Raw genomic sequence first — 18,930 nt, forward strand, 5'->3', positions numbered from 1 at the left:
ATGCTTATTTTTCATTCTAATTTAAAAGGAGAAAACAACTGCAATGGAATGTTGGACTCAGGTTATTAAAAATACGCTTACTCTTTCGAAAACTGTATCCAACCTTTTACTAAGAATGAAGATCATTAAATAACGAACGAACAAATAAATCTATTTTACTTTTAAAACACAAATGCGAATAATTTATCGAAAGGATTGAATGATATTTTAAATTTTCAAGTTACGAAATAGTCTGTAACGATAAAGAAGCAATAATGGTCATAACAATAACAAATACTTTTTTCAACATTAGAAATGTACAGAAAAGTAACACGTCATGAAACTTAAAATTGTAGATTCATAGTAGAGGTTCATAGTAATGTGCAATACAAATATACATTTTCCCCTACGTTTTGCAATTTGATTGCTATAGAATTAATAATTTTGTTTTGATATCCTCGCGGTACACCAGTGGCCCATTCACGACACACCAGTGTCGCGGTATTTTCACTGCTAGCTTCTCATTTTAGATAGGTATATTTACAACAAAGGGGGGTAGCGTGCACCTTTGCACCCCCCTAAATCCGGCCCTGTCCAGAAGTTATGTAGCCCTATGGCGTTCATGGAAATAAAAACACAATAGTTATAACTATGCTAAATTACTATAGGCTGCCAATTGCTCATTCAGAGAATTTATGATGTTCACTTTATTGCAATGTTCTTAAACAGACTAGATATAGGCTACGGATAATAGTTTTATACAAACTAGATAATCAATTATTATTATTATTATTATTATTATTATATTATTATTATTATTATTATTATTATTATTATTATTATTATTATTATTTGAAGTACAATCAAATATCACGACATTAATTACTAGTTTTAATTAACTGAATTGAGCTGAAAATTAAATCTTGATCTCGGAAGATTAACTATTAAATTTATGCGTTCTGTACCTTTCTAAAGTAATAAATGCTGGAATTGGTTTCAAGGCTGTTCCTGAATGAATAATTTCTTCATAATAATATTAAAAGTTTTAGAAAAATTTTCGAGATATTCGAGTCGAGTCGAGATTTTTATGAGCTGTCTCGACTCGACTCGTGTCTCGACTCGAAAATTCGAGTCGAGAAACACGTTTGTCTCGACTCGTCTCGAATTTTACAAAGTGTGTCTCGACTCGAATCTCGACTCGAATTCGAGTCGAGTCGAGTCGAGATTCGAGACTTGTCTCGACTCGTGCGCATCCCTAGTCGTTAAACATTATTCTAAGAACTGTACAAACAATTCGCGTTCGAACTAGAAAACCCTATACACTAACCCTTTTGAGATTTCCACTTTTTAAGTTAAATTTTAGACTTTCAGTCAAGCAGCTATTCCGTCGAGACTATTTATCGTAGAATCATGGTTCATACCCCGTTTTATTCGGAATGAAACAGTGTTTTCCTAACTTGTAAATTTCACTAATATGTACCTAAGGCAATAAAATTCCTGTCCAAATTCGGAAAAAAGGATTTTTTTTAAAAAAATCCCAATTTCCTGCGAATTTCTTCCCTCCGGTACACAACATGGGCATGCAAATGTTACCAAAAAAAAAAAAACTTTGCTTCATTCCAAACAACACGAGGTATGAACCATGATACTGGGGTAAATAGTCTTGGTGCTAAAATTCATTTACTATTTTTTCCTAATATCTACTATCAACAAGCTCTAGTGTCAGTCAAGACTCTTCATCGTAGGATCGTAACTCTTTGTAATGAAGGAATATATGTTGGGTGTGTTGCGAGATTTTTAGTGTGTTCTAAGATCTTCTGAAAAAAAAAAAAATTAGAAGAAAATAAAAATTGAAGAAAGTAAAATGTGTCAATAGGTCTCGCCTCCTTGAAGGGAAGCCGAGATGAGAGTGTGTCTGTCAAGATAGAATTCGTCCACGCGCAGATGTTTTGCAAAAATCGCCAGGGGCAAATATCTCACTAGTTTTAAGTTTGATGTCTTCTTATATTTCTGATGGTAATATTTCTTTCTTATATTCCCGCTTAAGAGTGACAAGTTTCTTTTATGTTAATATGTTATTCAAGAGTGGTACTTAATTTGCTTGTGAGATTTATATCTCATAGTTGTTCATTAATAAAAAGAAAATGTATTATATGTATATTATATGTGTTTGCTTTCCTGTATCTGAAAAAAAAAATCACATGCAGAGTGTCGCGAAAGTTTGAAACGTACTTTGGTGTGCCGCAAAGGGAAAAAAAAGGTTGAGAAACACTGCTCCAGCATGACCAGATGTATAAAATAATAATAATAATAATAATAATAATAATAATAATAATAATAATAATAATAATAATAATAATAATAATAATAATAATAATAAATATATCCTCTTCAAACTGGAATAATTTTACAATCATAGTTATTCCCACTATGTCTTTCAGGTCAGTAAAGAAATGTAACTTTCAATTATCCATCTACGGCAGTGATGCCAAATTTAAACGTTACAAAATTCCATCTCGAGTGGCAGATATTCCGATTCTGCTCTTGCATTTCCCACCTTAATTAAGTTAATGAGAAATTTTAAAAAAAAATGAAGAATGAGATGATTATATGTCATATATTTTCTCCAAAATGTAAGTTAACTACCCGTAAGTTTATATTTTCTACCTTTACCAAGAAGTTGACAAATAACTGTTTTTCTTAATTAAAAGAGACAGTTGAAAATGTTGGCGAAAACACGTACACCTTGACGTCAAGATTTAGTGTTTACATATTGTAATGAATGTACGGATACTTTGTAAAAAATGAAAATGAAATCTTTAGTTTTACGTCCCACGGTTATGCTGGTTAGGCTAAAGGAGACGGTGATGATGAGAAATGAACGAAAATGGTGGGAGGAAACAGGATAACCCCGAGAAAACTCACGAGCACGGTGTTTATTCACCACAAAGTCTATACGGCACGAGCTGGAATCGAACCAGGGCTGGAATCGAAAATGCCTCAAAACAAACATGACAGAACATAATCGTAGCTTTCAAACGATTCCACTTACGTTGGGCTACTGTAAAAAGTAAGAGAGCTAGTCGAATTTATGTGGCATTGAGTGTGCAATTTTCGTTAAGATGACATTACTCTCAGGTGCCTGCTATAGTGGTTTCGTGTGCATACACACACATGCCTTCTATATTTCACTTGTGATGCTTGCTTGTGAAATATGAGTATGGTCTTGTGATTTATGAAAATCAATATATACTGGATTCACGTCCCACGATTATGCCGGCTAGGATAAAGGAGAGGAGGAGGATGAGAAATGAATTAAATGCTGGAATGAAGAAAGTGGGAGGAAACGTGAGAACCCAAAGAAAACTCATGCACACGATGTTTGTCCACCACAAAGTTCTCTTGGCGCGAGCTGGGATCGAACCAAGGATCCCAAACACCGGAGGTGAACGCTCTACCACTGAGCCACCGCGCCCCCCAGGATACTTAGTGTCATCATATTGTAATGAACGTAAGGATACTAGAATGTCTTTATTCTCCAGTCGTTTTAGTAGTAGGCTACGTTTTCAAAGTTGGTTGTTTCTAATTTTGTATTTTTCTTTTTCCGTTAACTATATTCTTTGTATTTAAAAGAGTATCAGAGTACAATTTACATTTCTTGGGTGTTGTTTTTCGAAAACTACAAGTTACTTCTGAACTAGCATGCATTTTCCGATAACAAAATTTGACAATTAACACTAATTTCAAGATCATTGAGAAGTCATTAGTCTACAGTGACCCCATGGAGAATTTTGTTGATGTCGATGAAAAATCCTACATTTGCTGCCAATTGCGAGAAAATTCCCTTTGTCCCTTTATGAGAAATTAATGCAAGAAATCGCACAAAATGAGATTTTTCCCAAGGAAGATCCACGGAAGATGATCGATATTGAAATATAGAGATTATTACGGTGCCGGTTATTCGAAAAATACGAAACTGTTTTACTAAATGTTAAAATCTTTCCAAACGTGAACCCAACTAGAAGACACGTAAACGAGCGTAACTGCAGTCGCAACTGGACTCGCAACAGGCCAGAAGCATAGATGAGGAGTCCTTATAAATATTTAAGTTTTACATATAGATAATGTCATAGTGAAACAATAATAAGTGGGTTTTGGGCACAAAATCAGTCGTTAGGATATACTCAGCAGTCTTTTGTCCAGCAGATGACTAAAATGTGACTCTGAAGAAAGTTAATCCCATAAGATGGATTGAAATTTTTGTCATAAAATCGAGATTTCAAGACTGCAAAAGCCTCTTTGGAAGGTTATTCGTCGGTGATCTATTATCCCCCCATTGAAGCAAAATTAATCCGAATTGACCAGTTCATTTTATCGCCAAAAATTAGCGTAGTGACGTAATACGCATAATTTTGTAGGGGGGCTAACAAATTAACCTGTTAGCACGCCATGAAAGCAAATTTCATCCTAATTTCACCCAACGTCTGATCGTGTTTGATCGCTAGCAATTAGCGTTTGATCGCCACGCGTAATAACGTAATACGGATAATTTTGTAGAGGAGTTAATAAGTTGACCTGTGATAATCCCTCCTGTGGAAGGAAAATTGATCGACATAAGGCCAGATTGTTTGGTCGTCATTTGGGTCGCGTTTGATTGCCAACAATTAGCATTTGATCATCATGTGTAGTGACGTACTAGGAATCATTTGTTGATAGTTATCAAGTTAACCTGTTTGATCCCATAGAACCAAAATTAATGAGAATATGACTAAATGATTTGATGGCCAACAAATATCGTTTGATCACCACATGTAGTGACGTAATATGTATAATTTTGTAGGGAAGTTAACAAATTAACCTGTTAGAACTATAGAAGCAAAATTGAACTGAACTGGTTGAGATCATACGATCGTTGTTTGATCGCCCACAACCCAGGGTCGGCTTTAGAATTTTAATTTTGGGTAGGCCCACTCCTTCGCGTATGTATGCATATACACATTTGATTGATTAATGACAGTCGGAAATTACTTTTACAGTAGTTGTTGGTGCTATTTTTTAAATAATTATCTACCATTAATATAAATAGTGGTTAATATATTTACTCCTTATTACATCTTTTAGACAGTAGTGCTATTCTACTTTTTTAACAACCGGTTCTGTCGCTTTTTGTGGAGCTCTGTGTTCAATTAGCAGTGTACACTGTGACTCGAATGCGCATGGAGACAAGGCGAAAGTCATTTGTTGGTGTAGGTATATCAAACATACTACCTGGTTATGGTAGTTCAGTTACACCGTGAACTTGTATAAGGGCAGAGTGAACATGAGACCTCCACAGACCGTAATAACAGCGTGCACCTGTACGAGTTCAAAGAGGGGTCAAACGCCGCTGGAACGCACCGGAAGATATGCCAGGTCTTTGCTGAGGGTGTCGTGACCCGGCAGCGATGGTTTAACAAATTTAAGGACGGTGACGAAACACTCGAAGACGCACCACGTGCCGGTAGACTAGCTTACATACAAAATGAAGATCTTTAGGCAGCAATTAACGTGAACAGTGGTCAGACATGGGGCGAACTGGGAATACAATTCAGTGTGAGTGAAGAAACCATTCAACATCACCTCCCTCAACTTGGGAAGCACTACAAGTTGGGTCGATGGGTCCCACATAATTTGACCCCTCGGACAAAAGACAACGCGAGCAGACACCTGTGTTTCTTTGCCGTCTCGTCTGAGGAAGGAGCTATTTCTGGACAAGGCGTTGACATATGATGAGAAGTGGGTCCTGTAGGAAGCTCCACGGCGGCGTCATCATTGGTTAGCATCCCATGAACCGGTTCCAAAACAGCCGAGACCAACTCTGCAACATAAGGTCCTCCTGTGTGTTTGGTGGAGTGGTCGCGGCATCATGAATCGGGAACTGCTACCAGCTAGTCAGAGTATCAAGGACACTATGTATTGTCAGCAGTTGAGCCTTGTTCAAGAAAAACTCAAAACTCTGGAGGCTGCACTTTTGAATCGCAAAGGGGTCCTCCTGTTACAGGACAGCGATAAGCCCCACATGGCTAGAATCACCCGGAAGACCTTTCTACGTCTTGGATGGGAAAAACTATTGCATCCGCCATACTCCCGAAATATTGCACTGTCCAATTATCATCTGTTGCATTCCTTGGACAATCACCTTAGAGGATTCCAGATATGTCCAAAATGCACTTGATATTTTCTTCGCTTCACGGTACACCAAGTTCTACAGCGATGAAATCCATGACCTTCCAGAACGTTCGCAGAAGGTTGTGGATGCTGATGGGGATTATTTTTGATCTTCCAGGTAGTCTTAGGTGAGATATAGATGTTCGAAGGTGGTGGGTGAAAAAGCGAAAGAACTTTCTTGGTTACCTTTATCTATCTATCTATATAGATAGATAGATATAGATAAAGATAGATAAATAAACATCTCTGAGGGAGATAGTAGAATAATAGTACGTAGATAAACATAATTCTCTTCGTAAATATAACATCGAAGGTAGAAAAAAAATCTTTTACTGGATACCACAAGTGACAAACGATGACCTACACACCATTCTAATACAAGGTGGTATGAGGAAATTACATAGTACTGCGAATATGTTTGAAACGAAATGTCCAAGATAGATTGTTGCCATCTAAGCATTTGAGATTAAGGTATAAACGCTTATACCTGGTTCTGAGAGATATGTTTAACTGTATAGGTATACGAATTTCTAAAATCAAAGATACTACATTTCCCTACTCCGACATTAATCTTGTGGTATGTGCAGAGCAAACCAAGGCTCTTTAAATAGGTCAATTGTTTTTGGCCGTGAAAAATTTGTATTAACACGCTCTCCCTTCCAAGTGCGTGTGTAGACCCTATGTGCATGTGAGTTTATGCCTTGGTATAATAAACGGTTCTACGAACTCCAATTATCTTAACAACCAGTTCTAACGAACCGGTGCGAAGCGACTGAGTAGCACCACTACTTTTAGCGTTTATACATTTTTCAAAAATTTTGGGTAGGCCCGTCCCTACCTGGCCTACCCGCTAAAGCCGCCACTGCAACAACCAGTGTTCGATCGCTTTACGGAGTGGCATAATGGGTTCATTTTGAAGGAGCCTACAAAATTAACTTGTTAGCCTTCCATGAAAGTAAGATTAATCGAAATTGAGGTGGATTTATTATCGTTTCAGCTTTTAATCGGTAACAGAGTATGATCGTCGCATGTAGTGATGTAATACGCATTATTTTTGGTGATGATGGGGCTGACAAATTAACCCTCTCAGGGCGGTAACTTGTGGGGGGAAAGAGGTGAAACTACCCCCCTCAGAGAATTTCTCCGCCGTTCGAGGGGGGACCACTTTAAAACAAAATTTTCTTACTCCATAGACTATACGAACATGAAATTGTAAATGAAGCATCAAACAGGTATATTACATAAACAAAACAGCAAACAGAAGGTAAATAAAACAAAAATGAGTCTTGGGCCCATTTCAGTAAAAAATGTCTACTATTCGCGGCCCTAGAAATAATATTTATTCGTATGGATTTGAGATTTGTCAATATGACCCCTTAATTAATTTTGTCAGGTATGGAACGGGCCCAGGGGGGGTGCGGAGAACCCACACGCTCCAGGGGCCCACAAAGAGTAAGAGAAAGATGCAAAGAAGGGACAATTTTCGAATTTGCGGGAGGGTACTAAACAAACTTTTCTAGGGAACCCGAATATTATATTAGTGCTTGCCCCACAGAAAATATCTAAGTTACGGAGCTGGTTAACCTGTTCCCTTATGGAAGCAAAAGTGATCAAGATCAGATCGTTTGATTGCCAACAATTGGCGTTTGATCACCACAACTATACGTAATACGTTATGTGGGGGGGGGAGTTAACACGTTACTCTAATCGCCCCATGGAAGAAAAATTGATCGGAATTTACTTAGATTGTTTGATCGCGTTGTATCTCAAACAATCGGCATCTAATTGCCACGCGTAGGGGCATAATACACATATTTTGTAGGAAGTTAACTAGTTAACCTGTTAGCCCTCCATATAAAAAGGATAATAGATCGAAATTCTGTCAGATTGTTAGATCGTCGTTTGATCGTGTTCGATCGCCAGTTTTTCTCCAAGAACTACGCAACTCTTATTTACTTCTTAATTTCATCTAGACGTTGTCAGAATCATTACATATATCACGCCAAAATTCACGAATGGTGTGTTAGCTAGAACAAAATTTAAACCATTTTCATTATTAGAATATATTATGAAATGACTTCTGTATCTTTAACATACATTATGTTCCGACAATCTCTTTATCAATTTATGATTTTTTTTCACCATGAATCATGTAACTCTGAAAAAATGTTTGAGATATAAGACTTAGGTGAATTAGTGTTGTCAACGAGGGTCGAGAAATTTTCTGTCTCCTCTCAAGTTTGAAGATGCATTTCTCGATTTCTCGTATCGACTCCCGTCTGGTTTTCAAGACAACAATCGAGACGAGATAAGAAATTATCGTCTCCTTGGCAACATTACCGTAACTCAAGTAGTTTGATAATTGTCTCACGTTCTTGTGTCCATACTGAAACTTCTATGCCTAACCGAGACTCGAGGCTAGGGCCAAGTATATTTAAAAAAAAAAAAAAAACACTTGCGTAAAAATAAGGAAGTTCAAATACTCAGCCGCACTTGTACTCTTAACGAAATGCGAATTCCGTTTTATAATATAACTCCAACACTATAATTCATAATTGTATTAGGAAGAGTTACCAAGCGCTGGAGAACCACTTCTCAAAATTCCTTTCTTCCTTAGACTAATGTTGTGTAATCTCAAACAAGAATAATGTTAAGTGTAATCCGGAAATGTTCGTGCGCTTGAATATTAGTAAAGATGCGTACGGTGTATGTGAAGATCACAGCTGTAGAGGAAAGTGTTGGCTGGGAAAGTCTTTGTGTGCGATCTTCCCTTTTCTTTTCAGGAGTTAACAAACATGGGACTAAGGAAGGAAAGGGGTTGTCTACAAGAACTTCGAGGGCTTAGCGAAGGAAAAGTCTTTCTGTTAATACTACCAGGAGAATTTCTAGCGTGTGCACAAAGTTTGTTTGTGTCAGGTGCTGCAACCATAAATTTAGTCGTAGTTGGATTTAAGCTGATATTCAAGAAACATATTTATGAGGAATTAAGAACGTCATGTTCTGATAATGATGTTGGATGAGAACCAAGGCAACGTAGTTGGTAAGATGTCCCCTTTCTAACTGGGCGGCCCGGGTTCATTCATCAGGTGAGGGCGAGAGTTTTTTTTTTTTTTTTTTCTAGTTCTGTCTTCATTTTGAAGGTACTCGCAATTTGCCGAGCCTCTTCGAAATGGGTACCCGGGGCAACTTGGAGAAGTAAAGAAAGCTGGTTTGCTGTCTACATCACTTCCTTCAACCGAAGTCAACGAAGTGCAGAGCCATACACAGAACTTATCCTAAAAGATATGTGTTTTTCTTTGTCAGATATCCAAGCTGATAAAAATAATAATCTTCAATATGGATATATATGTGTATGATGCGTGTGTATGTTCCAGCATAATTCTAGAACGCCTGGGGAAAGCTGATTCCACATTTAAGCTGATTCCAATGTCCTTTAAGACCAATTGCAGCCACAAGTAAGGATAAGATTCTCTAATACATCTAGGGGGAGTAAGAGGAGTGCCATATCAAAATGGTTGAAAACGCCGATATGAGTGTCCAATCCGTAGTTCGAGGGGTCGTTGAGATAAACAGTGACACTTCTGATGCCATTTGAATCCGAATTCATCCCTCTTTAGTAATTTTGAAGAGGATATGGTGAAATGTAAAAATAATTAAAAATGATTGACCGATATTAGTGTCGGATCCATAGTTTTGTCCCTAAGTTGATTGGTGACAGTTTTGGCGCCATTAATTCCAAGATCAGCTTCCAATTGGGATAAGATCTCCTAGCACTGCTATGGGAGAGAAAGGGGGACATATAAAATGATCAAAAACGACAGTTATTATTGTCGAATCCGAAGTTTTCGGGGTCTATGAAATGAACAGTGATGCTACCAATGCCGTTTAAGTCCAAGCTCATTTCATTTTGCAGAAGGTGGGATTGGGATGTGAAATTATTATTTTTTCTTGCTTTTTAGCAATTTTTGTATTTTCTACTTTTTAACATTTTTATTGATGTCGGTAAATTTTCTTTAAAAAAAATCTCTGCTTTCTAATGGGTTCTTGAAATAGGCTACTTTTCTTTTAAGTTTTTTTTTTTTATTTTTCGTAACTCTCAGTAGTTTAGTTAGATACATAAACTAAAGGTAGGACGCAAACTTCCTATAAAACGAATCAACTTACGAAACATGCGTGACTATATATACACAGGGTGTTTCAAAACAACACCGACAACGCTTGGAAGGTGATTCCTGACACCAATAAGACAAAAAGTATAGACGAACCTGGGTGCACAAATGCTTCACTTCCGAGTTATAGGCTGCAGAAAACATGAAAAGATGAATTTTAAAAGTCCATTACTCCAAAACTATGGGACCTGCCGTAATCGGATCAAAACCTCACTTAGGAACTAATTGTTAGATTGGTACAATATGTGCGCTATCCAAAAATCCATGTTTCAGAATCATAAGGTTCTCACACAACAATTTTTATAAAAGTTTGGGTACGGTCATATAATTTGAAGTACTCGCCAAACACTTATCTAAAAGTTGTTGCGGAAGTGTTATGTCCACCACTCAACCAAACAGTATATTCATGGGAAACTAATCCGTTTTGGATTCAAACTATGGTATTTTGCTACTTCTGATAGTTACACTGAGAAAAACCCGTTCTACGGACAGCGGTATATGGTACAAATATACGGAATCATCTTGCTTACTACAGAAATCAGTATGGACCATACGTTATCCATTTGCTACATACGCACTGCTCTTAGATGTTACATGATGCCGTTGACGGCTAACAGTTTTCCGTATATCACATGCATATACTTATGTTAGATTCCTTAGCTATATGTTATATACGTCCATTTGTATGAGAGATCCTGAGCACCTATATTGTTTCATACGGAAAGTACGTATAGATGGAACACTTATACAGAAAGTATTATAAAACATGCGTTTACAGTTATACGTCTGCTGTACGTTAAGTCCAAAAACTACAGGAATTACGCATGTAACCTACCTTTTTAAGTACGCCACCTACAATTTCTTTTCTCAGTGTACGTAATGCATGCTGAACCTTATTGTGAAAGTCATACTAAGTTTGAGGAAACTGGATTGAGCCAAGGTGATAATGTCGTGTTGGGTTTACTTGAGAAAGGAAACGTGAGAGAAAGCCAGCATGTTGTTTTTGATAATTTTTTCACCAGTATTTGAATCTTGCAGGGCCATCGCCCAGGGCGGCAAATCTAATGGGCGGCAAAATTAGAAAAAGAAAAGTATATCATCAAAATATAATGCTTCGTTAGGTCCACATGGAGAAATAAAATTGTATTCACCTGAGAATGTAGTTGAACTTAACTCCACTCACATTCAGGAAAATAATCAGAAAATTCGGAGCATTCTCCTTCACTTTCAATTATCAAATTACTAGCCACAGGTATCTCGTTCAATTTTTCCCTTACAATGGCATAGATAAGATTTTCAGCTAGGGTGGATAAGACTATCAAGGTTTTTTTTTTTCTATTCAGCAATGTTCTAACGCTCCACTCCAAGTATGTATAAGGTACACTCCCATTTGAGGCAGGCCGTTCTAGCCTACAGCATCTAGAGACATTTAGGTTATAGCAGCGACTTGTTAACTAATTTACTATAATCGTTCGTTTTGTACAAATTACATACAGTAATGGAGAATGCCTTGTAAAAATTTGCGAACACTTTCTTGGTTTCGTACCGGTAACAGATATAACTAGTCTAGGACTCACAGAAATAATAATTAAACAGCTAAAGGCAATAAACATTCCTATGGAAGACATGAGGAGCCAAGGATACGACAATGGTTCTAAAATGAAAGGCAAACATTCAGGTATTCAAAAGAGAATTTAAAAAATAAATTTCCGAGCCTTCTACTCCTTGCGATAGTAATTCACTAAATCTTGCCTCAACGATGCAGCCACAGCATCTCATTTTTTGTTAGTTAAAAAGTTTGACTTTTTCTCTGCGTCAGTTCAACGTTGGGCCTTACTAAAGGAGCATATTATCAGTCTCACTTTAAAACCATTAAGCACTACAAGGTGGTAGAGGCGAAATGATGCTCTGGTTCCACTTAGATATCAAATAGGGAAGGTTTATGATGCTTTGCTTCAAATAAGTAACGACAATAGAACAGATAGAATGGTCACCCACGATGCTCTGTGTATAGCAAACCAGATGCGTGGCTACTTTCCTTTCCTCACTCGTTATCTGGTATGAGTTTTTACTCCACATAAACATAATAAGCAAAACTCTCCAAAGCATTGATTCTCATGTGTTGGATGCAGTCGGGTTTCTTGAAAATATATCCGAGTACTTTGAGAGGAGAATAAATGATGCAAAGTTTCAATTTTATTCGGTTGATGCAATGGAGTTGGAATCAGCATTAGATATGGATGATCCACGGATAGGTAATACAGTGCAAGCTCGAAGTCCAAAGAAGAGACAGAATCAGTCCGAGGCAGAGGATGAAGCTATTGAAAATCCACAAACAAGATACAAGATCAATTTATATTACAAAGTTCTAGATGTGATTATGTTAGCTTTAAGAGAAAGGTTTGAGCAACTTAAACATCACAACGAGTATTTTGATTTTCTTTACGATATAAGTAATCTTAAAGACATACCACCTGAACTTTTGTTTAAAAAATGGACTAAACTTCCCAGCATTTTAACACACGAAGAATCTAAAGATATTAACCCGTTATTTGAAAGACGAACTGAAAAAAGTATTATCCGCTATAATTAAGCCTAAATGTTCACCAAAAGAGACTTTAAAATTAATTAAGGAAAATGACTTTGCTCCTTATGTTAGTGTTGCACTTAGGATTTTGTTGACCGTACCGGTAACCGTGGCAAGTAGAGAAAGAAGTTTGTCGAAACTTAAGCTTATTAAAAACTATCTACGTTCTTCCATGTCTGAAACACGCTTGAGTAGTTTAGCAATAATATCAATAGAACATGAATTGGCTAAAACACTAGACTACGTGGTGTGATAAAGGAATTTGCTCATAACAAAGCAAGAAAAGTTTCTTTCAATTAAGGTGTGTTAAATTTATGTCTGTCTATTGTGTTCTAGTACATTATAAGGCTTAGGCTAATCACTTAGTTTAGCTATAATATCTGATTCATTATATTATCTTGATACTCCATACTCTATTGGAAACACCTTTTTATATAAAATAAGCTTAAAAATTAAAATTCTTAGTCATGACTAACAAGGAGAAGACAGACTTTGGCAAGTGAACTTCGGGACCATTTTTTGCGAGGTGCTAATACACATTTAAAGAGTTAACATTACAAATTGGGAGAGCGCAATGGGCAAAAATAACGGAGAAAAACCGTCTGCAAAGAGTTTTCTACTCGACACATATTCTGTACGACGCGCAAGTTTATCAAGTAACCGGGTGGCAGGGTGAGTAAGGAGTTCACCGGTGGACGTCGAAAGGTGTGGAAGTGCTTTCGACTTGCTCCTGTGCTATCACGATAAGTGCCTAACGCTTGTGTGCTTTAAGTCTTTCTTTTTTTTTCTTTTGTGGATTGTGATTATTGGAAAAGCCATGCTTTCAATTCGTAAAAATACTGTGAAATTTGAATTCGACCGCTCTATGCGATATATAAAACCTAGTCCGAGTGACATACATATTTGGTTATCTGAAAACTTCAGTGACGTTATGAACCAAGCAATCGCTTTACAGCTGCATAATGAGGACTTTGCTTTGTATGTGAAATTTGAAAATGATATTGTGTTTAATGAAGTGTTGAATCAGTAACCTGAAACTGTTCCCTATGTTCATTCAAATGGGGTACGCAGCACTGTTCGTATTTCGAATGCTGAAATCAATTACCTCAAAGTTCGGGTATTTGATTTGCGTCTTGAAGTAGACAATAGTTTTCTTCATGATGTGCTGAGTGAATATGGTGAAATCAAGCAAATTATTAATGAAAAGTGGAGTGCTACTTATAAATATGCCATTTTGAATGGGATTCGCTCTGTATATATGATTCTAAAAAAACCAATTCCTTCAAAACTTAAAGTGATGTCATACTCTGCATACGTTGTTACTCTAATCAACCCAAAACGTGTTTCCGATGTCTGGGGACTGATCATGTACTATCTCAGTGTAAAGTACCATCCCGTGCTTCACCTCGACCAGATTCTCGACCGAGTGCTTTACAAATGACTGATTTGTCCACTGGAGGATTACCGACTCAACGAAAAATAGGAACGCATGCTTTAGGGCACTCTTCTAACCATTTTCCTCCCTCTACATCTACCAATCATGACTCTCATAGTATCCTGCCTGCAATTGCCGATCTTACTGTCTTTCCTGCTCTCAAACCGCCGTCATGTGAAGAAACTTCCCCAGAACCTCTGTTGTCGGCTTCGAACCCAGACCCTTTAGTGCATATTTCAGATATTGAACCGAAGGCTGCCTTACCAATTAGTGAAAATACATATGTCATGTCCCTCCAAAATACGAAGAATCAAAGATCTACTTCTGCTTCACTTGATATTAATGCTACCTCCCCTCGTTCCGAAAAACAATTGAAGCCGAGTTCTTTTCAACTCCCTAGACGTTCTTTAAGGAAGAAGAGGAAAGTGTTGTCCAAGGACAGCCGTACGGTTACAGACAGTGGAAGTGAAATCTAGTCGTTGACTCAGAATAGCGACGTTGAACCAAGCTTTGAAACCCAGGAGACCTCCTCAGGCGATAAACACCACGTCCAAGCAACGAAGCAGTCTGTTACATAACCAGCTTTGGAGTGTTTCCCTCCCCTTTTGTGCGTGTCTGTTACAGGTGTTTTGCGACCATCTTTTTGTTTACAACTATGGAATGCATTTCTGTGAAGCAGTGTTTTCTTTCTGTTTTGTATTTACTATTATTGTTTTTTCTGTTATGTCGATTTGGAGGGAGTTACGTTCCGATATTGTCAATTATATGTTCAGCCGAAGTTTATATCATATATGAGGTTCCGCAGTTCACTCCGGCTGTGATGTCAGACCCTCCCCCTTTTCTTCAAACAAATGCAAGAAAATTTTGTTCTTTAAATATAAATGGTATCAAGTCTGCCCGTTATAAGCAGAGCCTTAAACTATTTATTCAACAACATAATTTTGAATATGTTTTACTACAAGAAGTCAGTTTTTCTGACTTCAGTTTTCTTCCCACATACAGTGCGATTGTAAATGTAGGTACCAATGCCCGTGGGACTGCGATCTTAGTGAAAGCTGGTATTGACTACTCTCAAGTGAAACGAATTCCATTGGGACGTGGTATCAGTGTTTACACTGATGGCATCTATGTGTTAAATCTGTATGGTCCATCAGGCAATAACAAACATGCTGAACGTGAACGTTTTTATAATGAGGATATATTGTCCCTCTTACCGGCTGATTCTAGTTCCGTTCTTGTGGGTGGTGACCTCAACACGTTGGAACAACAACGGGACACGACTTCTCACTTCCGTCCTAGCATGGCATTTCAGAATTTTGTGAAATCTTTATCGCTTCGAGATGTATGGTGGTTCCATTGGCAGTTCCCTAAATTCACGTTCAAAAATTCGGAAATGATGTCCAGGCTCGATAGGTTCTATACCACGGATACACACGTGTATAAGGTCGTCGAAATTGATATTCTTGTTCCACCGTTCAGTGATCATGCTGCCCTTTATTGTACTATAAAATTTCAGAACTTTATTAGACCAACATACGGATCAAGCTATTGGAAATTAAACACTACCCTTTTACAACATAGTGATGTGCGTACCGACTTTCATATGCGTTGGACATATTGGCAAAAGCAAAGAAAATATTTTTCAAATATCATTCAATGGTGGAATCGTTATGTTAAACCGAAAATAGGTGTTTTTTTCAGGTCCAAATGTCTTGAACGAAAGCAGGATATACACAATACCCTGGAATATTATTATCGTGTTTTAAATGACTTCTGGAATCATCCTAGTAGCCCTACCAATCGTCAACAGATCAATCGTATTAAAGCACGCATTCTCAGTGCCCAATCACAATTACTTCAGAAATATTATGTCACAATGGACACGAGTGATGTACTTCCCAATGATCAACCGTCTCTTTACCATTATGTGCGTCACCAAAAACAGCGACTTTCTCAATATGTGAACTCTGTTCAGACAGAAGATGGTAGGATTTTGACAGACACTCATCGTATTCATCAGACTATTTTTAATCATTTTAGTGACATGTATGGACCAATTACCAAGGATCAGCGCACTATTAGTGAATATTTACAAGTGTCACTCCCTCAAGTACCTGCACATTTATTTAATACCCTTATGGCACCTATACAGAAAGAAGAGATTTATTGTGTGCTTAACAGTTGCGAAGATCGCAAATGCGCAGGGCCTGATGGGATCCCTTATGAACTTTACAAGCAATATTGGGAGATTTTACAGGATATTTTATGCGAATTATATAATGAAATGCTCTGTCAACGTAACATACTCGATAATCCAGGAATAATAATACTAATTCCAAAGAAAGCGAAAGCAGTTACTGTTAATGATTATCGTCCCATCACGCTACTTAACACAGATATCAAAATTTTCCAAAAAGTTCTTGATAATCGCCTTAAAGCGATCTACCCTTTGCTTATTAGTGACTACCAAGCCGCATTAAATCCGAAGTATAATGTGTTTGCAGCGCTTAGTAAAATTCGTGATATCTCAGCATACTATAAGTTTAAACGGAATCCTGCTTTTCTCTTATCCGTTGATTTTAAACAGGCTTTTGATTGTCTATCTCATGACTACTTATTTGCGGTCCTTCGTGCATATGGTTTTCCTCATTCATTTGTCCAGGTTATACAGTCAATGTATACACATGCTACAGCAAAAGTGCAAATAAATGGGAATCTCACCTCCCCTCTCCATATTAATTGTGGCATTCAACAAGGATCTCCGTTATCTATGGGATTATATTGTTTTGCTCTAGACGTTTTACTACGAAAACTGATGCAACTCCATGAACCTCAGTTACATGATTTTCAAGTACTAAATGTGCAAGCTTTTGCCGACGATGTGAGTTTAATGGGCACGACACCGAAGCAATTTTGTTATCTCCAAGACTGTTTACGCGACTACCAAAATGTGAGTGGAGCTAAGATTAATTATATGAAATCAACGGTTATGTTTTATTATGTGGATGCCCACCTGGACTATTTTCCTTTAATGGATACTTATACTATAGCCGATAGTGTTAAAATATTGAGACTACGTTTCTCTTGTGATTTACAGTGCTCTTACAATTTAATATGGGATCCAATCGTACAGCAGATTCGCTTATTAACTAAAGAACATAAGTATCGTCGACTGAATTTACTGCAGAAAAACTTGGTTCATGAATACGTATATTTACTCCAAACTTTGGTATGTCGCACATATATACCCGTTACCAGAACTGTATGCAAAAAAACTGGATTCTTTATGTGGTTTTTTTCTATGGTCGAACATGTTCTTTCGAATTCATAGAGATACTCTTTATCTTCCATGTTCTGCGGGTGGATTCAATTTAGTGAATATTAGAAAAAAATGTCAGACACTGTATATGCGAACAACCTACCGCTATTACATGGACCAAACGACTCATACGTATCTGTGGTTCCACTTTTGGGCAGAAAATATATTTCCGAATAATCCGCCTTTAATTCGTTTTTATAAATTGATCCCAGATTATGCACGTACTCTTATTCAATACTGGGCTTACAGTGGTATTGAAGATAATCCCAGTGATTTGTCTTCCAAACAACTGTATTCGCTGTTAATAAAACCAGTGTATGCGAGTACTAGTCCAATAGTGTGTCACAAATTTCCGCAGTATAATTGGTCACGTATATGGAAAAACTGTAATTCAGAGTATCTCACAGCCGATGTTAGAAGTGCATGGTACTGCCTTATTTATGACTTATTGCCTACAAATGAGAAATTATTTGCTATCCATCGTGTAGTGAAAGAGGAGTGTTCTTTATGTGGTCAGCTTGATACTTTACTCCATCGCATCACGTCCTGTATTTCCACAAGACAAATTTGGAATACCTTGTGTCGGATGCTGGGACTTATTTGTCGACAGCCACCATCTACATTCTCTCCCTCCATCTTACGATTTCCAGACTATCGCTGGTACCCGCAGACCAAACTAAATGCGATTAATTGGTTGAATGGACATTATATATACTATATGTTACAATATCCTACTAAGTTGTCATATTTGGATTTTATTTGGTACTTACAAACTCGGAGATTGCATTTGTTTAATGCAACTTCTCAAACAGAGACAAAAAAGTTTGCAAATTTCTTACGCATCTTGCTTGTCAAACAATAATGTAGTATTTTTATTTTTTCTCTGAAGTGATTTACTTCTACTGATTTGCTGTGTTGTACACTGTACTATTAACATTCATGTGAAATAAAAGAAGGAAAATTAAAAAAAAAGTGGACTAAGGCATTCGGCTAGAGATTCTGAGGCACCATTCAAGAGTAGTTCGAATCCCACCACAGTACAATTTGGTTTTACCTCTTCTTGACGTTTCTGTTGTGACCCTGCCGGATTCTATTAAATATAATTCCGTGATACGCTAAAATATACGTAATATTTGAAGTTCGTAACCTCCCATTTTTACATTTTTCAAGCTCAATTGAGAAGAAAGAGGGAAAATGAAAGTACAAACATTTACAATAATTACTTAGCATTTAC

At 37.2% G+C, this 18,930-nt stretch overlaps 1 protein-coding gene across 1 annotated transcript in view; it reads left to right on the forward strand.

The window, feature by feature from the left end:
- The window catches only part of LOC145666465 (alpha-galactosidase MYORG-like), a 175,426-nt gene that overhangs the window by 8,434 nt on the left and 148,062 nt on the right, over positions 1-18,930 (forward strand). The window lies entirely within an intron of this gene.

Source organism: Thermobia domestica, chromosome 12 (assembly GCF_964235325.1).
Source record: "Thermobia domestica chromosome 12, izTheDome1.hap1.1, whole genome shotgun sequence".
Lineage (NCBI taxonomy): Eukaryota > Metazoa > Arthropoda > Insecta > Zygentoma > Lepismatidae > Thermobia > Thermobia domestica.